We start from the raw sequence: 25,356 nt of genomic DNA on the forward strand, positions 1-25,356 counted from the left end.
TTTTGACATGTAACCAAGTAATGGATATTAAGTATAAATTGCTTTGTGGCTTGTTTATCCCTTGCAGATTTCCTTCAGTAATTGAGGGCCCAGCTCTGCCTCACTCTTGTGTGAGGAGAATGAGTAGTCCCATTGCAGTCAGACTATTCATGTACATATCCATTATTTATGTGACTGAGGCTTCAAAGAGTGGACTTAGGTGGCTAATGGCTGTGTTTGGAGATGTTCAGCTGGGATGGAAAAGTGAGTCTCACAGTGAGCACTGCCAATTTCATGACTGCCATTTTCTCAGTCTCAGAATTCTCTTCTTTGCTGTCACATGGAAACCTTCCTCACTTGAGGCAGACTGTAGTGCTGACACACTAGCAGAACGCCAGTATGCCGCAAGACTGAAAAATCCTTTCTCAAAGTTCGCCATGCTTGGTGAAGTGTTTCTTTTCAAAGCACCAGGGCCACACAAGAAGGAAGTGCTAATGACCTTTCTCCTGACCATTCTCCTGTGCCTGAAATTAGGCTTCATTTTTCTTGATGTGAGGGAAAGTAACAATGTCCCTTCAGCTGTCAGCTTGCTCTCAGCCAGAGAGAAAGGAACAGGGAAAGACTAGGCATCAGTTATCCGTAGAGAGCATCAGAAAGAACAGTAAATAAAGGCAGAGTTGAAGATTACAGCAAGTTCTCTCTCGGCATCTCTTCCTAGGGGTCCATTTGGGTTTGCTCAATAGGAGATTCCTCAGAAATAACAGCAATTGGTATGTTAATAAACCTCTTTTGTTATAAGAGTCTGTTCTCAGGAAACTGTTAATTTTTACAGGAGCTGAAGGCACCCAGGAAAACTTCTAGTAATATGGGAATCACACGAGAGACTTTCCATAAAGGAATTCTGGTGAGTAAAGTAAAACAGGTGCTGAGCTACCTGAGGCCACAGGCTGGCAAGTAGCCCCTATGTATTCATTGCTAGGTAAGTGAATGAGATTATTTGAATCCAGAACATTTGCTACCTACTTATAGGGCAAACAAAAACCTGTTGGGCAGCCTCCTTTTCCATCCAAACACCAAACATGACCTCTGGGGCATTCGTACCTTACTGGTATCCCTATGAACAGTCAATTTGATTTCTAAGATCAGTGTCTGATCCCCAGTTGTGGTGAGAAATCTCCCTTAAGAGTTCCCTTCCCCAGCCCATCATGGAGTACTAGAAGATAATGTTAGGTTTCAGAGTAGCAGCCGTGTTAGTCTGTATCCGCAAAAAGAAGAACAGGAGTACTTGTGGCACCTTAGAGACTAACAAATTTATTAGAGCATAAGCTTTCGTGTGGGCTGTAGTCCACGAAAGCTTATGCTCTAATTAATTTGTTAGTCTCTAAGGTGCCACAAGTACTCCTGTTTATTTTCTAAAAAAAGAAGATGTGACATTCATTATCAACAATTCCATGATGGCAGGGGCATATGCAGATATGTGGTGCTTGCAGTTCTAATTCTGCACTTGCAGTGTACCTAGAGTGGAGAGAGAGAGATGGGAGGAAGGAAACTGAGAGGATTGAAGTCCATCTTGAATCTGGTGCAGAAAGCAGTGTGCCACTTACTAGGTGCTTCTGAGAACTTACCATGCATGCCCAGGGCCTGTTGATTTCCACAACCAAGACTTTGAATTTAAAGTCAAGGTCTTGGGCCCTGCCTATCTGAAAGACCACCTCTCTCCCAGTACCCTGCTGCTGCAGCTGTGGTATGTAGAGGGGCTTGAACTGGAGCCTTCTCCTTAAGGAAGTGGCAGTTGCCATTGGGGTGTTCCTCCATGACAGACCTTTAGGCTGGAACTTGCTCCTGGATCTTTTGACATTTAGAGCTAGGCCTTTAGGAGAGGGCTGAGGATATGGCCTGTGCGTGGGATGAGGGAGATATTTTACTGCATTACACTACCGGCTGGCTACATTAATGCGAAGGTCTGAATGCTCTGTGCGTTGTGAATCTAATTTATCAGGGCATGTGGCTGATCTATGGGCTGGCATCTAAACACACACACACACACATACACACACACACAGCAGTGATTAAAACACAACCGCTCTTCTCTGTTGGGAGGTGGATGTGTGTGCTGGCATAATTGGGAACAGAACGGCACCACCTGCTGTATATGTAGTAGTTCTTGTTAGCGTGAAACAGCTCTTGCTTTGTTCTCTTATCCTTATGGAAGAAATGGAGAGGTGCACAGATGAGCAAGTAGAGGATGACAAAAGAAAATGAGGTCTTTGATGCTCACTGTGATGGTTTCCCCTCAGAACACCAATAAAATAAATTGAGTCACAGATGGCAATGGCTCGGCTTGTTGATGGCACTTGAGCAATAGGTGTAGCATCTGAAAGCTGAACCAAATGTTCTAATTGTAAGCCAATATACCTGAGCTGAAGTTGCAGCTCTCTCTCTGAATCTCCTTGCTTCCGTTTGCTTATATCCCAACTTTAACTTTTTAAATGTTTGTGTTTAATATTGGACAAATGTTTGTAGCCTGACTAGTGCCTGAGTGTTGCATGTATTTATAGATAGAGTGAGTTAGGTCCTGTGGTGCAGTTGAGCTCAGAAGACTTTATTCAACCAGTGTAGCTCTTTGAATCTGAGGCTGAATGGAGGCCATTTGGGAGATATGGGGCACTCTGACTTCATCCGTCTTCCCCTGTGACACCCTGGGATACAGAAAGTGTCAGCCCTAGGACACACAGGGCTATGTCCACATTGCACACTGAGCCCAGGCTCTGACTTAGGTTTGAGCCCAAGGCCCTCTTCCATCCACATACACACCAGCCTGACTTGGGTCAGCAAGCACACAGGACCTGGGTCCTAGGACCCTGCTAGAGGAGTGCATCAGAGTCCAAATCCTGCTATGACTCAGGTCCAAGTCTTGTCATGTTTCAGTATGGATGCAGGTCAAATGGCAGGCCTGAGTCAGAAAGTCTCTGTAGTGCAGTATGGACACGTTAGCATGGCTGTGAAACCAGGGTCTAGTAATAGTTACAATGCAGTGTGGATGCTCAAGCATGGACGTGGAAACATTAGACCCACAAGCATGGGACCCAGGTTTATAATGCAGTGTAGAAATACCCCATGATATTTCCTCTAATCTGACTAAATCCTCAGGAAGCTGGTTAAGTTACCCTTTGCTCTGATATTATGGCTCAAGTGGGCTATGTAAAAGTGAAGGATCTGGCCCAAAAGCTGTTTATCTCTATCTAGTCTATCTCCATTTAGTCTATTGCTATACATACTAATACTGTATTGCTTGGTGCCTAGTGAAGAAGAGATTCTGATGCTTATTACACACAAAGATTTGAGATTGTGTAAGTAAATAATGTACAGCTTCCGCATACAAAGTACAAAATGTTGATTTGAATAAGCATCCAGAAGTTCAGAGGCATATTTGAATTTCTCTGATCATCTTTGGTCTGGAAGTTTAGCAAAACACTGTTTAAGAATAAACACTATGTTGTGATTTTTGAAACTTCAGGGTTCTTCCCAGAAGGAAAATGCCACAAGAACAGCTGAGTTCATGTTCTATCAGTACAGTTGTTCCACTTTCCAAAACCAGGAAATGAATATGGAAAATTAGTGAAGTGCACATTTTCCAACCTCACAAAAGGATTGATTTAGGAATGGTTGTATCTATTTTGGGGGAGATTTTTTTAATACAAATTGATGGGGTTTGTTCTACTTTGTACCCCTCTACACCCACTCCCAAAAAGTGGGTGGGAGCTGTAGGAAAGGAGGCCTTTGCGGGGTGGGAGAAAGGGAGAGGGGAAATCATTTCAAGAATGTTACCTGTAGACCTGCTATTTTCTCTTGTTCTCTTTGGGGGGGAAAAAAATGCAATCCCCTTTTAGAGTAATTCTGTATAATGCTGTTAAAGGCTCTTGTCCCGCAAAGGACTTAAGCATGTGCATAACTTTAAGCTTCCAAGTAGTCCCATTGACTTCAATGTAACTGGTCACATACTTAAAGTGACACATTCACTTAAGTGCTTTGTTGGGTTGGGGCCAAAATGGGAAACTTTCTTTCTCTGACTTCACTAGCAGAAGTAGTGAACCCTGTGGAAAGATTTGAAACTCTCTTTGGAAATGATCACAAATATACTCTTCATATTTCATATATATTTCTGATATAAAGATCCCTTTTGTAGTTCAGGGGACTACAGCAAACTTTGAATGCATTTAACGGGAGTGCTTGTGGCCAGAGTTATAAACTGCCCACTGTAATCCAAAGTGAAGAGCCAGTGATATGGCATTAGACCAATTACTCAGCGACTGCAAAATAAAACCAATATGAACAGCCTGATGTGAATGATATGGAGGAAGAGGGGGAACTCTGCTGTCCAGGAGCAGTGGCCAGGGGATAAACAGCCTCTTCTCCCACACTAAACTTCTGGCATTCCTTTCAGGGCTCTGTCTCTGAAGCCTGCTCAGGTGTCAGTCTTTTCTCAACCTCCAGTTAGGTGTCTGATAAATTTGAAGCCACTCCAGAAAATCCACTCTGGCTGCTGGAAGGGAAAAAGTCTCTGACTGCTAGGATGGCTATGTATGTGTAGGGTCTCTGCTACTCTACCCTCTTGTCTGCTTTTTAGGGGAAGGGGTGTCCTCCCCAGTAAATAGTCTTTTCCTGTGGTGTATTAAAGAACTTTCCTGAGCAACAGTGTAGTGAAATTGACCTGCTAAAACTTGTCAGCTTCACAATTCCTTGTTTGGGTTCTCAACACCAGCATTAAAAACTGTATCAGGACTTGAAAGAGTTTTCAACTTGGCAAAGCTATGAGCAGCAACAGAGGCAATGGCATTGTCTAGCAGACTTAGTAATTAAGCACTGTATTGATTTAGATTGGTTCACATTTAGGTTGTCTTCATAACCAAAAGGGCTAGAAACCTTGTTAAATTTCAGATTCTGCAGAGATTGATGCCTCTCACTTGGGAAAGCTTCTAATTAGCCATGGGAAAGTGGATTATCAAGCCTTCTTGTACAGTCTTAGCTGATTTCTCTCCATATATTTGTATGGATGTGTTCTTACACTCCCTGTAATGCTGGCAGGCTAGGTGCCAGCCCCTGCCAAGGTCCCTACGTGTCAGCTGGACACAGGGCCGGCTCTAACTTTTTTGCCGCCCCAGGCAAAAAAGAAGAGCACCGCCCTGCCGTACCACCCCCGTGAGTGCCGCCGAAATCCCGCCCCCCCCAGCACCACGCCATCTGAAGCCCCCCATGCTGCCCGAAGCCCCGCCCCTCCAAGCGCCGCACCGCCCAAAGCCCCCGCCCCTCCTCCGAGCGCTGCACCACGCCAGCCCCCCCCGAGCACCACGCTGCCCGAAGCCCCGCCCCCCCAAGCACCATGCTGCCCAAAGCCTCTGCCCCCCCTCTGAGCGCCACGCCACCCGAAACCCCGCCCCTCTCCGAGCGCCGTGCCGCTGAATAAAAAAAAAAAAAAATAAAAATAAAAAATCAAGCACTGCCCTGCTCCAAGGTGCCGCCCCAAGCATGTGCTTGGTTGGCTGGTGCCTGGAGCTGGCCCTGGCTGGACACTGACGGATACATAGCTGGCGTCCGTCTGGCTCACTTGTGGGTTAATATTGATGAAATAGGTATTAGAATGATAAGCAAGTGTTTAGACTCTATGGAATGCTTGACAGTGGCTGCATGCATTAATCTTACTTGTAATCTCTATTTTCCATATTGTAATGTTAGATCAGAAAGGTTGTATTGTTAGCCTCTGTGACTGTAGGAATCGCCATACAGGAGAGGGCCATTAATTAGTGTGAAGAACTGCTTTTCCACAGAAATTGTTACCCCCCCCCAAAAAGAGGGGACCCATTGATACCTGGTGGACTATGGTTGGATCTTACAACTGGAAACTCCCTACATCTGGATTGAGAAGCCATGAATTGAAGGACTAAAGACTTATTATTAAGCCTGTGAATCATTCCTGGAGGTTGCGGAAGTCACGGCTTCCGTGACTTTCCGTGACCTCTGCGAATTGTGCAGCGCTGGGGCGGCTGACCCCAGGACCACCCCAGCAGCTGGGGAAGCCCCAGGACCAGCCACACTGGTCGCTGTTCTGGCAGCCCCAGGCAGCTGGTCCCCAGTGCTGCCCTGGAGCAGCAGTCCGGGACCAGTGGTGGGGGGGTCCTGGGCTGCCCCCTCCCCGGAGACAGTCTTCAGGGGTGCCCCCTCTCCCAGCAGGGAAGATTTAGTTACAGGTATTTTTAGTAAAAGTCATGGGCAGGTCACATGACCCATGACCTGTCCATGACTTTTACTAAAAATACCAGTGACTAAAATGTAGCCTCACTAATTATTGTTTCACTTTCCTCCCTGTGAAGATGGGAAAGGTCCACTTACATGACTCATCAGCTGAGTTTTCAGCTCAGAGCATGTGGTAAGACTGAAGTGGGGAGGGGCAAAAGAACCAAGGATCTCTATGCTGCTTGGACGCTGGGTGGGGCAAGATGTTTCTAGGCAACAGATCTCCAGGTGCTTGCTTAGCCTAGGTTAGGCCTAAAGTACAAAGAGATTTTGCAGATTATAGTTTGAAATTGAAGACTTTAACTCATTTGTGTGGCTGCTTGCCTTAACTTTGTAAATTATCTCTAATTTCCTTTTCCTATGTATTAAATCTTCATATCATTTACTAAGTGTTGTCTTTGGTGTGAGACCTAAAGCACAATTGACTTGAAGTGATTGGTCCTTTGGGATCAGGAGTAACTTGACTATTGCTGTGATCCTTGGTGTAAGGGGCCTCTATCACAGAAATAGGTTCACCTGTGCGGCAAGACAGTATCCAAGGGGACTGATGGAGACTCCATGTTAAGGTTGTTAAAGTGCCTGAGAAGTTTGAATTTGGTGCGGTTGGTTGGTGAAATCTAATTTTAGAACTCACAACCAACGTCAGGTTTGTGCCCTGGTTTTTAACAGTCTGTCCTGAGGTTGGTATTCATGCTCTTGCATCACTGTTGGGAGCTTCACAACCCCATCCTAGAAATCTCTACATTTCTAACAGAAATAGAATATTGATGCAGCATAAATTATAGCAAATAGATAGTTTTAACAACATAATTGCTGATTTTCTATTTTCAGACATTTCTGGTTTAGTATTTTATGAACACAAAGTCACTTTTGTATTTAAATATTATTTTTCTCTTTCTGAAAACTGATTCTTAATTCCATCAACAGAATTCTTTTGTTGTAGCCCTTTTTATTAGGGTGTATTATGTGTAAGAGAGTCAAATATATGCCTTTGATTTTTGTGGCGATGTTAGGAACAGCTACAAATGCTGTGAGGCAGACCGTTTAAGTCTGTCCAATTGTTGAGTGTTTCTCTGAAAAATAACTTCTTGTTCTTTGGATCACAGATTGTACAATTACAATTTTAATCAATCCAACACAACATTCATTGGGTCTTGCTGTGCAGAGCACATAGTCACAGTCCAATAATTCTGTTTCTCATGTGCAGATCAAGTCTACGGGAGCCTCTATAGTCTAGAGATTATAGACCAATGATAGCCATATTTGCATTGTCTGTGTATTTGCATGGAATCAGACATACAGTAGAGGGTGTTGATATTGTTCAGATTTCTAATGCAGCATTTTGTAGCTTGCACTTGAACTAAAAGGAATAATGTACATAACTGTATGTACATTATTCCTTTTAGTTAAATTGTATAAATTGCTTTGTGGCTTGTTTACCCCTTGCAGATTTCCTTACAGTTGTTTAGTTTGAGGGGGGAAAAAGAAGCCTTATTTCTTTTATTGAAAAGTGTTAACAAGTCACTTGGTAACATGCCTTAATCATTGATGCTAGAGAGAACTCTGTATAAGCTTGAAAGCTTCTTTCTCACCAATAGAAGTTGGTCCAATGCAAGGTGGGTGAGGCCATATCTTTTAGCTCTAATATCCTGGGATTGACATGGCTACAACTGCATTCAGCAATGGAAGCTATTGACTTTCATAGATAACTGACAGTTAGGGTTGGCTGTAAACCAATAGTTAGTTATGCATAACACTGAGGTTTCAGTTCGTTTTCATTCCAATACAGGAAGAAAACAAGACTGTACAGAAGTTTGCAGGAAATGGGGTGAGAAGTCAGAGGGAAGCCAGGAAGCGGGGGGGGGGAGGGGGGGAGAAAGACTATATAGTCCCAATCTCTCTCTCTTCCGAACAGTTAAGGCACTGCCCTGACCTAGGTTCAAGTCCCTGTTCTAAATCCCCATGTCTTTCATTACAATACACTATGTAGCTGCTATGATTTTCATTTTATTTTTTCCCATTAGCACTTCATAATTGATTAAAAGTAACTTTTAACTTTTTTTTAACTAAGCCTTACCTCTGTCTGGCTATTAGTGCTCCATGGACTAGGCCTGTTTAAATTAAAGAAACAACTGTTACAGGAGAGAGAAGAAACGTTCATCACCTTCTATCAGTGCTTTTAATAGAGTGCCAATCACCATGGTATCCAGACTCCTAAAAGGAAGGGAAGCTCTGCAGGATACAGCACCTAGCAGAGGATAACTTTTGAGCCACTGACCCCTGTTCAGAGGCCTGACATGCTTTCACTCTGCAACTTCCCTGCCAGCAGCCCCTTGAGTAATGGTGTCCCTTTTCCTCCTATTCACTGCTGTGCTGGTGGTTTTTACTATGAAGTCCAAGACTAGAATCTCCCAGTTTTTCTGGGGGTTTGTTGTATGTCAATTTAAGCTTTTTTCCATATGTTTAGCTTGTTGTGATATTTAAATTTTCTTTATTTTGGACTGTGTTTTGTTGATGTCTATCCTCATTTCAGTGGGTTTATTAGTGGTTTTGCAAAGCCGTGCATGTTCACGGCATTCACAATACAAATAGATTTCCCTGATGTCAAGAGTTTAGTTTAAGGACTGATGATGCAGTTGGATCCAGGTGGGTTAGATCCCTATGCCTGTATGGCGTCCCAAGTCAACAGGAGATTGTAAGATTGTCTGATCAGATCCTGTTGGAGGATCAGAGAATTAAGACAAGAAGAGGTAGCAGTGGGGGAAGGGATGAGGGATGGGAATGGCTGGAGAGTAAAGGGCAAGAGACAGGAATTTGCCTAATTATAGGCAGCACAGGTAGTGCCACCTATAATTAAGCTAGCTTAACATTTTCCATTCTAAGACCTTGTTTTCAATAGTAGCTTAAAACTTTTGCCAAACCATTCAGGCTGAAATATTCCATCTGTGTGTCTGCCTAAGGTGGAATTTTTTGGGGGGGAAGTTTCACCTAAAATGGTTCACCCATTTCTGAGAATGAGATTAGGGGAAAATGTTTTCCCCTTTAAAAAAAAATACTGCTGTTTCATTAAGAAGCTGTAGTGCCTCTATACTTTGAAACGAGTTTGAAATTTGCCCTGGTGTCAGGGGTGAATTGCCATCTCTGTGAAAGTTTGTTCAAATTTAGACAAGTTATGAGCCTCCAAAAATATGAGTTTGCACGTGGTTAGTAGAGATTTGTTCGAGTTTCACAGCTAAATTCGAAGACTTCATTTGCACTGAGCATGCTCCATTCCCTCATGACTCCGATGTGTTGCCTGGGCTGCAAAGGTACTGCTCAAGACAATAGGGGTTCAGCAAGATGGTCCTAATAGTTGTTGCTTCTGGCTGCCCAACACTGCTGTGGTGCCAGGCACAGGAATTGAGAGCAGATACTTTTCTTTGCTCACAATGCCCCCTGCTGGTGCCCCTGTGTGTGGAGAAAAAGGAAACAGTCTGACTTGAATGGGGAAGGGAGTAGGGGACCAGTGTGTGAGGGTTAGACAGGAACGTGAAGTGTGAGGAGAGAAGTAGAGGTGCAGGAGACAAATGAGGAGGAGGATAGGAGCAATGGGTGGGAAGCGGAAGATCCATTGGTGGGGAAAAAACATGGGCAAGGGCTAGGGGCAAAGGCAGAAGCAAAGAGAGGGGAACAGGGAAAGAAGCTGGGGGAAGGGCGGAGGAGGGGTTGGCTGGAGCTAGGTGGGTACAGCAGTAGGTGAGGGGCAGCCAGAGAGTGGGGGGTAGGAAGAGAAGGGGATAAGGAGAAGCTGGCACAAGCTTTTTGTGGCATTTTTGGCATTCCTAACTTCTGAGTACTTGACTTTGCAACTTGAACATTCTTTTAACATAGTGGATTTTTGGACGCAAGCTATAAATCAGGGTGGATTCTGGCAGTCTGTCTAATCAGTTTTTAAAAAAATCTCCCTCCTCTTTCCTTGAACTTTTCACCCCCCCCCCCCGCTTAATTCTGAATCTCTCTGCTTTTCTCCGTTATTTTTGTTTCCTATTTCCTTGCCTATTTCTCTATTGCCTTCTTAACCTTTTACTTTGGTTTTTCTGTTGGCACCTTTAAGCTTTTCTTTCCTCTCCTAATGTCCCTTCATTCCACTTACTTCCTTTTGGCCCTCATTTTCTTTCTCATCACTGCTCCCCTTCTCTTTGGTGCTGCTTTCTGTGACTTTTGTTGGGCCTCCATATCACTTCTGGACATTGCTTGCTAGGAGCAATATCATCATCAATCATTCTTCATTCAGTAATACTTTCCAGGAAGTACTAATGTCAAGGGAGTGAGGATGAATGTCTGAGTGATTTCATTCAATACAAAACCATAAGTTCAGAGAAGGGTTGGGAAGTCAAAACAATCTACTCATAGGTTTGGGCACCATTCAGTTTAGAGGCAATTCAGTGTATTTCAGAGCATTCAGCCTCCCTCTAATCCTAAATAATGGCATTTGTAATATTAAATTTCATGAACAAAAGGAACAATCTATGCAATTTCAAGTCTCTGTGCAAAATGTAACTTACACTGGACACTTAGAAAACCCAAAAAAGAGCAACATGACTCTTAACTAAAAAGCCCCAACATCTATACACTCTAAATTAGAGTACTACTGTGGGTGAAATATTTGCTTTAATAGGTGTCCCTTTTGGTAGCATGAGAGCTTATGACATAATTAAGATTTGAAGAGAGAAATAATTCTGAAAAGATTTTTTCACATTTCTCTAGATTCTTTTCTACTCTTTTATGAAGCATTTGGATCCTTCAGGATGTTAGGTGCTATGAATATAACATTATTTTCATAACCCTGCAATGTCTTCATAGCAATGTCATGCTCAAAAATGCAGCTGTGCTACTGTGAATGTGTTTCCTTGGCACATGGAGGTAACAGTAGATAATGCATGCTTAAAACAATTACGCTGGCATTCTAGAAAATAAGAAACCATTAGACTGTAAAGGAATAGACCCAATGTTCATATCAAGTAACATTCCTCATTGCAATATGCTATTCCCTGTTGTTCACTGATATTGCTATACTCTACTTATATTCAACCTGCTGACTCATCCCTCTAGAAGTGGCCTAAAGAAACAAGGCTTTCAACTGAGAAACAAAATCAAAACATGAGTGTTGTTTGGGGGGAAATTTCAGCCACTCAAAAGGATTTTTTAAAGATATTTTTAGACACTTGGGATTAGATGTTAAAGCTCTGCAGATATAACTAATATTCTACTCCATACACAATTCTGTCTCCCTTCCTTCTAATTTGTTTTTTCCCCTTAAAAGATAGGATAACTCATCTATTCACAGTAGCACAGGGTAAAATATTCAGAAATGTTTAAGTCCCATAAAATAGTCCAAAACAGACATGAGAGAATCATGGTCTAGAAGTGTGAACAAAGTACTGATAGCCCATGATTTCACAGTTCTAATTGACTGATACTGACACTGACCTCCTTTGTGGCTAGGCAAGTCACTTAACTTCTGATTTTTTGAAAAATGGAGATAACATGTGCTTTCCTCACTGCGCTGCTATGAAGTTACTGTTCATAAACTGTATTGAAGATGAAAAGTGTGGTAGAAGTAGTAGTGTCTGAGAAGTCAAACTGTAGGTTTGACAATAAGTACAGAGGCCCCAGTTCAGGCAAGCACAGGCTAAATCCATTCCTATTCAGAAGAGTCTCCAATGAGACTTAAATATACACTTAAGTGCTATCCAAATTGTAGCCCAATAAATATCGATTTGCTTCTTCCCAGGCAAATGTTATAATTAGTGGACTCTGTTTTCCTCTTAGAATCTTTTAAGCATGAATAGCTTTTCCAGGCCTGCCACATAATTTATTTTCTATAAGAATGCAAAATGGCATGGGAGATGTCCATTGTTTTCTAACAAATTATTAAACCTGAGGTTAATGTATATGCCTGGGCTCACCGAATTCAAGGTGTGGTAAATTTTAGTGGAAGGGATAGCTGACTGAACACCTATTAAGATGGTGTCTTTTTGGTATTTTCCTGTTTTCATATGTCGTGATTCAGTCTGTGTTTTGCTTCATAACAGGCAGTGACAATTCCTTGGGGTAGTGTTAGTTTAGAATTTCAGGACATGCATGTAGGTTATGAAGCCACATGTAAATATGTTCAAGTATATTTAGCCTTATTCTACTGTTCACGGTATTGCAAGTATAGCCCCCTAAATTTAGGATACCAATTTCCCCATGTAAATCTCTCAGCATTACAAAGTGGGGTAGGCTAACCTGCTCTGGTAGAGTTGAATGCACAATCTTCATTCAAGAGAATTCTTGGGAAGGGAGATATTTGCTGCACTCCTTTGGGAATACCTGTCCCAAGGGCAGAACCCTTGCAAAAAGGCCCCTGTGAATGTGGGATGGAAAAGGCGTCTGCCTTGTTCCAACTGTGTCTTAGCTAGCATTACAAAAGCCACACTTTGTCAGTTGACACTCCTTTAATTTGATTGCTTATTAGTGCTGTCAGCAGCTCTTGCTACTTATTTGTCTCCTCACTCTAAGATGCCACTAATCTCCTGAATAAGGGGAAATCCTAGTGGGAGAGCATGAGTGTTATGATCCAGACATCAGAATGAGACCAAGGCCCTAGGGCTTCTTGCTTCCTTGTAAGAATGCAAGAGCATAACTTTAGCAGATGTTCTATGGTGGAGCATAATGAATAAAGTACTGCCTCATTACTTAGTTGAAATTCAGTGTTAACAGCAAAGTGATTCCTCAATATCTTGATGACTGCATTACAGTTGGAAGAGAGGAAATTACCTAAGACCCTCAAATGTTACTCTTTCTCTTGTATCACTTAAAATATACAATTAGTGTTGTTTGTTTGTGAATTATATTTAATGAAGAAAAGGTATGGAAAGTGTGGCTACATCAGCTCCTGTATTCCTTGCATTTTCATTTTGTGGGCTTCCTAACTAACTCACCAGTTTTTCCTCTGTGCTTAGCTTGCCAAGGCCCTGATCCAAAACCCATTGAAATCAACATGACAATGGCCATACTGGGTCAGACCAAGTATCCTGTCTTCCACCAGTGGCCAATGCCTGGTGCCCCAGAGGGAATGAACAGAACAGGTGATCATCAAGTGATCCATCCCCTGTTGCCCATTCACAGCTTCTGGCAAACCGAGGCTAGGGACACCATCCCTGCCCATGGTGGCTGATAGTCATTGATGGACCTATCCTCCATGAATTTATCTAGTTCTTTTTTTGAACCTTTTATAGTCTTAGCCTTCACATCATTCTCTGGCAAAGAGTTCCACAGGTTGACTGTGTGTTGTGTGAAGAAATACTTCCTTTTATTTGTTTTAAACCTGCTGTTTATTAATTTCATTTGGTGACCTCTAGTTCTTGTGTTAGGAGGTGGAGAAAATAACATTTCCTTATTTACTTTCTCCACACCTATCATGATTTTATTGATCGCTTTCATATACCCCCTTACTTGACTCTTTCCCAAGCTGAAAAGTCCCAGTCTTTTTAATCTTTCCTCATACAGAAGCTGTTCCACACCCCTAATCATTTTTGTTGCCCTTTTCTGAACCTTTTCCAATTCCAATATGTTTTTTTTTTTGAGGTGTGGGGACCCACATGCACACAATATTCAAGATGTGGGCGTACCATGGATTTATATAGAGGCAATATGATATTTTCTGTCTTATTATCTATCCCTTTCTTAATGATTCCCAACATTCTGTTTGCTTTTTGGACTGCTGCTGCACATTGAGTGGATGTTTTCAGAGAACTATTCACAATGACTCCAAGATCTTTTTCTTGAGTGTTAACAGCTAATTTAAACCCTATCGTTTTATATGTATAGTTGGAATTATGTTTTTTCAATGTGCATTACTTTGCTTTTATCAACATTGAATTTCATCTGCCATTTTGCTGCCCAGTCATCCAGTTTTGTGAGAAATCAATGGAAGTCTTTTTATTGACTTGAATGGGCTTTGAATCAGGCTCCAGGTTAGCTTATGAATAGGAAGAGGAGTTGGTTGGAAAATGTTCCCCCAATGGAAAATGTAGAGTTCTTGTAAAAAAAAAAAAAAACCTAAAATTTTTGTTTTTGTGATTGGAAAGTTAACGTATTTCCATGATCTCTACTTCAGACTCAGACACTTTCTGGGAAAGGGCAGGGGAGGGGGACCCTTTGTTTAATCAAAATCCCAAATCTCTGTTTAAAAAGAAAATTCAATGGAAAAATGCTGAGCCTTAGTACGAAACTTTAGCATACGCTATTATATTATTATTCATCCCCAATGTTTTTGATATTTTATAAGTTTTTGTTGAATATTGAGACTATAGATCAGCTTCTGAAAAGGGCCAACCCTCCTTTTGCTGTTGTAAGATACTCCAGGGAAGTGTGAATCTCCATGATTCTGCCAGCGTGTCAGTTGTGGGCACAAAACTGAATACTTGGGTTTCACATTAGCTGATTGCTGGAACACATGTTCAGCAAGATGCTTAAGTAGGTGCCAGCTTTAAGCACACTAATAGTCTCAACTGACATCCGTTAGAGTATTCACATTGTTAAGATTAGGCCTGTGGTTAAGTGACTTGCTGAATTGGGCGCCAGAGTACCAGTAACTTGGATTTGCACCTGAAATTCATTTTGGGAGCTCATATTCCCCCCCCTCCCCCCCAAAAAGACATCTTTCCAAAAATTGAATCTGAAATGGTTCTAAACAAAACAAATAATCCTGTATACAGATCCATTACCTTTGCTTCTATCTTCGTTTCCTCTTATCTGAAAACCAATAAAATATAAGTCAATAACCCCACCAGCTCATTAATGAGAACTCTGAATAATATATAGGTACCTTTGCTACACCTGAGGATAAACATTTTTTTTGTTACTCTCTGATTCCATGGCTGCAACAATAGTAAATACCTGCCAAAGACTTCTATTTATGTTGAAGTAGTGGCAGATTTCTGTCAAAAAGGATATAGCAAATATATTTTGAAAGTAGAATGCACATTTGATATTGTCACATGATAGGGTGGTCTGTCCTCTTTATTAAACCTTTGCAATTCTTGGGTCTTCTGGAAACTATCATGGAACTTCTGTGGCAAAGAACAGTCCGTTTTCTCCCTCCCCCATTTTCCCTATTCCTTTCTTGCTATGCTTTAGAGAGAGCTTCAAGAAGGGATCTACATTCTTTCTCTGCCCAGATCCCTGACCCCCAAGACCCTGCATTGAAGTTTCCATTTATAATGGAATAAATAATCTCTGTCCTGAATGTGTGATGTGAATGAAATGACTGTTACGTAACTATCTCTTTCATTTCTCCCCTCTTTTCTTCTAAATTTTGTTAGAGGTCTGTCTTTTTAGCTCTTTCCTGGAGCAGTGAGGATACCATGCTCTCCTTTCTTCCCTTATTTTTGTTGTTCAAGTCACTTGGTAATAATCTGGTGCAGTGAACCTAGGTGAAGGGAGCCTAGAATCTCGTAGTGAAAGGAAAAGGCCTTCATTTAGATTGGTTTTCACGCTATTTTCAGCCAGATGCTACCTGAGAAAATAACAGTGGCTCCCTCTTCCAACCTTTATCCTACAACAATCAGCCATTCCTCAGTAACTGGTCCATTAGTCACCAGCTAATCCAGCTGTCTCTGATCTCCAGAATTACAATCCAATAGATTGTACATCTGAAACTGAAGCAGTGTGGGTGAGTCTATTATATGAATCATCTAAAGCAGTCACCTAATATTGGTTCAGCTATCTACAAGACCTCTAGAGAGGCAGGCTAGTTTGAAACAGTTTCTGGGGCTGGAGTCATAGATTTCCTGGCCATGCCAATATTTTTGGGCAAGGTGTAGTTATGTTCATTTTTATTTTCAATTATTTAAAAAAGCTTGATTTTTAATTTACCTCCTCATCAGCTTGTTCTGAGCCATCTCTCAAGCTTTCCACAGCTGTTCAGCTGGTGCAATGCTACCTTATTTGCTTCTATTTATTGGGTTTGAAAATATTGCATACAGAACATGACAGTACATGCTTTTGACCTTGCAATGCTGACTTTATAACTAATATATTTCATAATATCTTCTGCTGAAGAAGATAAGGTTGACTGAACTAGATCTGTTTCGAGCCATTGGGCATTCATCCACAATGCTAAAACCAATTTCAATGAGGTCACTTTTCACACAGTGAATCTATAATAGTTTTTGTCTCCTGCTGTCTGATTTATACTTCTGGCAAGGAATGTTGGCTTCCCTGAAACTGAAAAGAGATTTTTTTTTTTTACAGGAAATGGTTATTTTTTTTACTTTTAAGAACATAATATATTTATAACTAGCACTGTACTATGCAATAATCATATTATTTAGCAATTTTCTTTTAATCTTCTGATTATTGTAGTCTACTGCATTATTTATATTGTGAGCTGCAATTATGTTACTACACATAGTAGGCAAAATATTTAAATACTTCCCTGTTTTATGGAGATAATTATAAGCTCTATTTCCTGAAGAATGAAAGCAAGACCAGTGTGCAAATCGTCAGATATCACTCATCTAATGAAGCAGATGTAAAACGAGTACCAAGGGATTAAACACCTTGAATGTACTTTGGATTGTCTCATTAAATATCATGTCCCTGAGACTACTGTAATTACCCCATCTTTTCTGTAGTTCCTCATTAATTACACTGCCACTAATGCTGAACATTTTTTTCATTTTCCTAGAGTGCTTTAAACAAACTAGAAAGTGGAGAGTATATGTCCTAGTGTGATCAAAATGGATGTGTAGTGAATCTAACAGATCCAGTCCTTGGGCCTGAATGGGCTGCACTGCAGACTATGTCAGTGGCAGTGCTGGATTCCATTCCAGTCCTGCATTAAATAGCCTGGGTGAGTGTGGGGAAGGGATGGACTGGAGAAGGATTGGAGGAGTGACTAGTAGATTTTCAACGTAAAGTCAATTTTTGGGAGTGTAGAGACTCTGGTCTGTGTGGATGCTATTTTGTTCCCACATTTTTTGAAGTTCTGGTGATGGTGTGCACCCTGATTGAGATATGAGCTACACAATAAATTATAGTAATTGCTGACACAAATGCAGATTCACGTGTAAGCAGTTATGCACCCATTTTTTGCTTGCAGACTAGGGTTTCTACCTACTGAAAATTTGATCCTTAAAAGGAGTATTGTTTGTTCTTGTTTTTGTGAGCTCCTGGTCAGAAATAATTAAGTTTGTGAACACCCTTTCTTCATCAAACCATGTTAAAACTCATTCACTCTGCTGTATTATTAGCATCTACTTTACAAATGTTAAATGTTAAAATATACAACAAAAAATAGTAAAATACATGAGGTTAAACAATCCTATTTGCAGATCTGGATCTATTTTAGGTTTACAATCTAAAAACTGAAGTTTCAGAAAAGAAAGATTAAGGAAGTCTTGCCAAATCAGAGATTAGTTAGTTCATTTATTCTGACATCTTTTCTTGATGCTGATCACTTGTTAGTCCAGTGAGACACACTTTTTTGACAGTAAAACTTAACCTTTTTGTTTGCAGTCACACTCCTGGCTTTTCTGAATGCAGCATAGAGATGGTTATGTATAGTACTTTTTTCACTGAAACAGCACGCTTCTCCAGTTTCCTTTTCCAGTAAGAAAATAGACCTCACATTTTTGGTTGTTGCCAGTAATGTTCATTTGGAGAAATTAGTAATAGAAATTCAAGAGTGGTTCTAAACTATTAATTTAATGGCACAACTTTACGGGTTGCCAAATCCTCAAATGTAATACCATATAAGGTAGCGAATTGTCTGATGATAGCACTAGGTTTTGAAAAAGACTATTTGCATAATTGATACATATGTTAGGATATTATTAATAGCTTTGGATATATTTAAACAGGTGAGCCTGTAGGGTACCCTGAAAACGCTAGTAGGAACAAAAACAAACAAAAAAAAGGCGCGAGAATAGTGACCGGGTAAGCAATTTGAACTGTACTCCTCCTAAGATGAAGCAGTCAGAATTGTAAACACCTATAAATGGATGGAGACCGTTTTTAAAACCAAAAGGTTCTCTTGTGTTCAGATCTCCATGTAAATGAACTACTCTGTTATTCTAAATAGTAGTTTTAGGATTCTTACATTTGGAAATTAGGCAGAGCAAGACAATAGTGATTTGTATATGGAGGCCTCCAAGTAAGATCCAAGTCCAGACAGAGTCAGAGTTTGCCAGCCTGACTCATTTTTGATCATATGCTTATTCTTGCCATATAATTATTCTCAGACTCTTCAGTACAATTGTATCTTCAGGGCTATGTTGAATAATCAGCGTATATATGTAATTTTCATAAATTTCATCCCTGAGATTTTTTTATATCACACATGCAACATGGATTCACTTTATTTTATATTCTTTGACTCTGTTAAGAGATTGTCTACTCCAAAACACCTATTGTAATCTCTTGAATTCTGTAAAACCAGTGATGGAAGATAAAGGAAAGCAGCATGATGTGATGGGGTAAAATGATGAAGTTCTAGCTTGCAGTCAAACCTTCCTGCAGATAGTATCTCAATTTGGAAAGGAATGATGCCATTAATTCTGATAGTAAAGTAGCTTCCTCCGCTGACTTACAGTGTAAATCATCATGACCTGACAGTTTATCACTGCTGGATGCCGGCCTCCTACTTCTCATAGACTAGCCTCACATGTAAGGAGTAGGAGGTTAGCTTTTCATACTCTCCCTCAAAACGAACACTTTCTTAAAGTTGCTCCAAATAAGCAATGGCACATTTTATTCAACTTCCTTTATTCTGTCATGATGTGTAGACTTTAAGTGTTACCTGTGGTGAGCTGAAAATGCTTCTGTTATTCAGGCAGACTGTGAAACAGTCTTCTTAGTGTTAATATTTATAGCTATAATGGTTATGGCTAAATTACACAGATCCGGATTCACTTTAATAGCTTTAGATACAAGGTTTCTCCAAGGGAGGAAATTCCAATAATCAAAATATTGTATTTTTGCTGTCAAAGCCAGATTTCCACCATTACAGTGTTAATATATGGTGCCATAATAAACTCCACCGTTAGGATGTAAAGGTAGATTAATAGTGCCACAGGTCTATGATAGAAATTTTCTTGTGCTACAAAAGTGAATTTCAGCCTTTCACGATTGTTGTAACTTTCTCTAGGGTAGTGTTTCCAGCATTACAAGTTTAGACGATAGCTCTTTCTTGGTAAGATATACCTCTAGAGAGGGAGTCTCATTTTTTAATTACAATGCTATGCCTCTAGGGGGAGAATTCCTACACTTAAATCATGTTACTTTTTTTCTTCCAAAATAAATCTCCTTTCTGGACCAATATGTCTGACAGTACACTTTTATAGCAAAGCTTCCCGAAAAAAATTCCCAGCACTATCTTTAAGACATACATATATCAAAGAACCTGCCCAGCCATAATGACCAGCAGCAGTATACAACAAATGTGTATAAATATAATTAATCTGTCTGGTTCCCCCTCTTAGTTTCTCCCTCTTCTCCTTCCTTCACGGAAGCCTCGTTGCTATATATCCTAATTTCTTTAATTACTTTGACACGCGTGATGTTTCCTTGCTCGAAAAGAGTGCAAATAAATAGTCAGGCAGAAGGTCAATATATTAAATAAATAAACAAACAAATAGCAGAGATCTGTGCAGTCATAGCTGGTAGCCTCATTTAATGCTTGGGGCTCTCACTTCCTGACCATTTTTCATGTAGTGCTGGTATTCCGGTACTTTGACAGACCTGAATTATGTGACAACGAGGCAGGATTCATGAAAGAGATAAGAAGTTACAGTATATCAGTACAGTGATGAAAAGGCATTCATAGCTGTAATGCATGAAATTCCGCCTTGGGTCGTGACCTGTCTCATTATGATTCTAGGAACACTTACCTTAAAGGCAGATGCTAGTATGGGACAAGCACTAACTTTTAATGGTGGAAATCTGACCTTGGCAATGAGGGCAAATTGGATTTCTTGTTTTGTTTATCGGATTTGGGTTTTTCATTGTAATGAACAAATGTCATTTCTATTCAATATGAATCTACTTCTGAATTTTAGCAACATAGTTCAGGGGTCTGGATTGTAGCACTGTACCCCAGGGCGGGCAGGGAGTGTATTTCTCAGCCTGCTGGCGCTTCAGTCACGTAGAGCCAAAATAGTTGAGTTTTATCTGGGTGAAGGGAATTCTATCCTATGTTTTTTTTTCTTTCTTTGGACAGTATTGTCAATATCAAGCATTCAAAAATCAGGAGTCAGGTCTCCAAAATCATGAGACTAACTTACAAATCTTGAGGTTTGTTCAAAAATAAATAAATTTTGAATTCTATTCCTGGGACCTTTAGGGTGCATCTGGGTTGCATTTTCAGGTTATTCATTGCAACCATGAATGCTTTTTTTTTTTTTTTCAACGTAATTTAAAAAATAAAAGTCCTGAAAGCTGAGATTCCCATCTAATTGCAGGACTCCAGAAACTGGGGCTTTAAGGAAATATAATGTGACTCGTGGGGGGTGGGAGGGGGAGAAACATGTGTGCTTTGAAATACTGAGCAAGCACTTTCCTCTTAGTTGATATGGGGAACCAGGGATTCTACAAACTAGCATAGACACCACACTGTAAGGCACCGTTTTGGCTACAATATTAAGTTCTACTGCTTTCATGTGCTTTAATTTTAAACTGTGTGGCTACTTTTCTCAAATTGCATCAAAGCTATGACTTCTGTCACTCTGTAATGGACAAAGCTGTCTTTTCATTCACTGGCAGTAATTGCCTCTGATCACTGAGGAAAATAAATTAACTGAAGAGAGCAAATTGCTAAAACAACTTGAAAAAAATCTAACTCCGTAACCACAATCCAACAAACCAAATTGGGAGTCTATCAAATTCTCTGTGAGTGTAAGAAAGGGAGGGCCAGCCTACTTAAACTTGTATTTAAGGCTCTCTTCACTGCATTAGTACGTAAGTAGAGGGGGGGAGAAAGAGCCATTCCAAGACACAACCTCCAGCAGGTTTTAAGACACAGTGATGAATACTGAAGTTTGTGTATTTCTGGGGGGTGCTAAATGCTGTTGCTCACTTACCACTGTAGCATGATGATGCAATATCTGCACTAAATTAATTATATTATGCATGTATTTAAGATTCCAGGTTTCTGGCTCTTGGTAAGGCGCAAACACCTTCACCGGGGATAAATGGGATTATATTTTCTTCTCTATGATCCTCTTCAGAAGACTTGTATAAAACGTTCAGCTTTACTCCCTTCCTTAATCCCCTTTGCACTCATGTCTAAGATTCATAACTTCTCAATTTAAGAAGACTTTAAAAATACCTAAAATTGTGTTAGACAATGAGGAAAATTGCCTAACTGCATTATTCTCCTAGTGACGGCTTTGGAACATTTCCAATTACTATACCACGCAGAAATCTTTAGCCCAGGGGTCGGCAACGTTTGGCACGCGGCTCGCCAGGGTAAGCACCCTGGTGGGCCGGGCCAGTTTATTTACCTGCTGACGTGGCAGGTTCGGCCGATCGCGGCCCCCACTGGCCGTGGTTCGCCGTCCCGGGCCAATGGGGGCGGCAAGAAGAGGCGCGGGCGAGGTATGTGCTGGCCGCGGCTTCCCGCCTCCCCCATTGGCCCGTGACGGCGAACCGCGGCCAGTGGGGGCAGCGATCGGCCGAACCTGCCGCGTCAGCAGGTAAATAAACTGGCCCGGCCCGCCAGGGTGCTTACCCTGGCGAGCCGCGTGCCAAACGTTGCCGACCCCTGCTTTAGCCAATGTATTGGGAGTTATCGGTTTGCTCTGTATGGGGTGGGAAGAAGCTTGCAGAACTGCATTGCACCTTCCTCTACTGGTCCCACCTTCCTCTGCCATGCTCCCATGCAGGGGATATATGCAGTCTGCAGGTGTTGGATTGGTCTTAAGAATGGGCATGGGTCAGGCCAGAGAAAGGGAGACCGGTCCCAACCATTTAAGAAAAAAGGAAAAGTAACCAAAAATCCTTCCTTGCAGCTCTTCCATGCCACTGCTTATCATTGGTGAGGGGGCAGTGTGTAATATTTGGGAGGGGCTGTGTCACAGTTACAGAGCCAGCTGCACTTTAGACCCCTTTCAGTCCCTTAAGTACAGCCCTCAGGTGCCAGGTTTGGCTGCCTTCACCTCTATCAAAGGTGGAACCAATGATCCTATCACTCTTAAACTGGATCTTTGGATCTCTTAAACTGCAGCCCCCTGTTTAACCTGACAGGCCCAACTGTGTTTGGCACCCATAAGACCTTTTCCTCTAGAAGCCTATCACCAAGGAGCTGAATAGTGACTCAAACACAGTTTCTTCAAGACAAAGCATTATTATTATTTCACCGAAGGGCACAAAGCATGCAGAGCTAAGGTATAAGGAAAGAAAAGGCCTATACACGTATCTCCCTTTATTTATAAAAGTTGCCATGGAAAGATTAAAGTGTAAGTTCTCCTCAGTCCAGTTACCGCCATCTCTGGCAGGAAGAGACACTGCCTTCTGCAGCATGCTTTCTGACTATCTCCCAGTGTGAGTGCCTGTCAGAGTGCGAACAGCCCTGTCCTCCTTCCTGCCTAGGCTAGCATTGTGAAGGTTTTAATATACCCTTTGACCCTATGTTAAGCCTGGGAAGAGTAAATTTTGACAACCTAATGCCAGGCCAGGGGTATTTCCTGCTTAGTAACTTCTCCATTGTTTTTCCAAAGATCCTTGGTATTCCTTATGATAGCACCTTATCATTGCCATTCTTTCATTTCCTCTTGGTTTTCCCCTTCCCTGACTTCTTTGCTTTAATTTTATGCAGTCAGGCAGGATAATATCACACAGGTGAAGTATTATTTTTAAAAAAGTACACAACTCCCTCATCCTCCACGCCATGCCTGTGTTACCAAAGATTCTGTGGTTATGTGTAGGCATGGGAAAAGGGGGATGCCGTAGCCATCTCTCTGGAATGGTTGGCAACTCTGCCTTCTCCTTTCCATGAAAATGGGGCCCATTCCAAGCCAACTGAGACTCAGTTTGAAATTTGAATTTTCATGCTATTGATTGCAAAATTGGTGGGGGAAGTAAAATTTGCGGGGTGTGGAATAGCTTGAAATGAAATTTCCAACATCTTGTGAAAAAAACTGTCACCAGTCTCAAACTGCTGTAATAAGAATCAAGATGGGGTGTTATAATGCCTCTGGGCATTCCGAGCCACGTTTACATTAATAATTTAATGAGCACCTTGAAGACTAACAGATTTATTTGGCTTTCTCATAAGCTTTCTCGGGTAAAAAAACCTCACTTCTTCAGATGCATGGAGTGAAAATTACAGATGCAGGCATTATATAATGACACATGAAGAGAAGGGAGTACCTCACAAGTGGAGAACCAGTGTTGACAGGGCCAATTCGATCAGGGTGGATGTAGTCCACTCCCAATAATAGATGAGGAGGTGTCAATTACAGGAGAGGCAAAGCTGCTTTTGTAATGAGCCAGCCACTCCCAGTCCCTATTCAAGCCCAAATTAATGGTGTTAAATATGCAAATGAATTTTAGTTCTGCTGTTACTCTTTGAAGTCTGTTTCTGAAGTTCTTTTGTTCAAGAATAGTTACCTTTAAATCTGTTCTAGAATGCCCAGGGAGGTTGAAGTTTTTATATGTTACCATTCCTGATGTCCGATTTGTGTCCATTTATTCTTTTACGTAGGGACTGTCCAGTTTGGCCAATGGAAAACAATCCCTCACTCTCACAGACCTTGGGAGGCAGGCCAGTCCTCGCTTACAGACAACCCCCACACCTGAAACAAATACTCACCAGCAACTACACACCACACCACAGAAACACCAACCCAGGAACCAATCCCTGCAACAAACCCCGTTCCCTACTCTGTCCCCATATCTACTCTAGCGACACAATGAGAGGACCCAACCACATCAGCCACACCATCAAGGGCTCATTCACCAGCACATCTACTAATGTGATATATGCCATCATGTGCCAGCAATGCTCCTCTGCCATGTACTTTGGCCAAACCGGAGAGTCCCTACATAAAAGAATAAATGGACACAAATCAGACATCAGGAATGGTAACATACAAAAGCCAGTAGGTGAATACTTCAATCTCCCTGGACATTTGCAAATTTAACACCATTAATTTGGGCTTGAAAAGGGACTGGGAGTGGCTGGCTCATTACAAAAGCAGCTTTGCCTCTCCTGGAATTGACACCTCCTCATCTATTATTGGGAATGGACTACATCCACCCTGATCGAATTGGCCCTGTCAACACTGGTTCTCCACTTATGAGGTACTCTCTTCTCTTCATGTGTCATTATATAATGCCTGCATCTATAACTTTCACTCCATGCATCTGAAGAAGTGAGGTTTTTTACCCATGAAAGCTTATGTCCAAATATATCTGTTAATCTTTAAGGTGCCACCGGACTCCTTGTTGTTTTTGTGGATACAGACTAACACGGCTACCCCCTGATAATTAATAATTTAAGTAGTTTAATTGAAGAAACTGGTGACAAAATCTATATAGTCTGGCATTATGAGGTATTTGGAATCTGCTACAGTATAGACAATACATTCGGAACAGTCATTAAAGCCTTAAGCCCAAAATACTACGGAACAGATAATTGTAATTCTAAACAGCCATATACAAGTGAAGCCAGAATAAAAGACTATGTCTTTTAAATTTGGCAATGTAATGTAAAAAGAATCCTTTTCAGAATCTCCCATGCGTCTGTCTCTTCATCCCAGTCCCTTTAGGTTTATCAGATGCCCTGGTTTTATAAATTGCAAGATGTCTGTTAGTTGCCATGCTACTCCTTTCTTTGTTTGACTGACTGACAGTTGATGGACTCCTCTGTGTCCGCTGTGGCGAAAGAAGGAAGGTTTTCAACTTCAGTAGATGTCATTCATGCAGGCCAGGAGAACAGCCTGACATCAGTGTGTTTTTCATGGGGAATTTCCTATCTAGTAACAAACCCTTCCCCGAGTTCACCTTATTTTCTAGCCTTTTGAGGATGAAACTGTTACCACCACAAGTTCATTAACC

General features: G+C 41.3%; 1 long non-coding RNA gene across 1 annotated transcript in view; it reads left to right on the forward strand.

The window, feature by feature from the left end:
• Positions 1 to 25,356, forward strand: part of LOC135975693 (uncharacterized) — a 115,726-nt gene that overhangs the window by 73,485 nt on the left and 16,885 nt on the right. Inside the window, exon 2 of the long non-coding RNA XR_010592693.1 lies at positions 812 to 883. This is a non-coding gene — a long non-coding RNA (uncharacterized LOC135975693). The remainder of the gene's footprint in view (positions 1 to 811; positions 884 to 25,356) is intronic.

This window comes from Chrysemys picta, chromosome 14 (assembly GCF_011386835.1).
Source record: "Chrysemys picta bellii isolate R12L10 chromosome 14, ASM1138683v2, whole genome shotgun sequence".
Classification (NCBI taxonomy): Eukaryota; Metazoa; Chordata; order Testudines; family Emydidae; genus Chrysemys; species Chrysemys picta.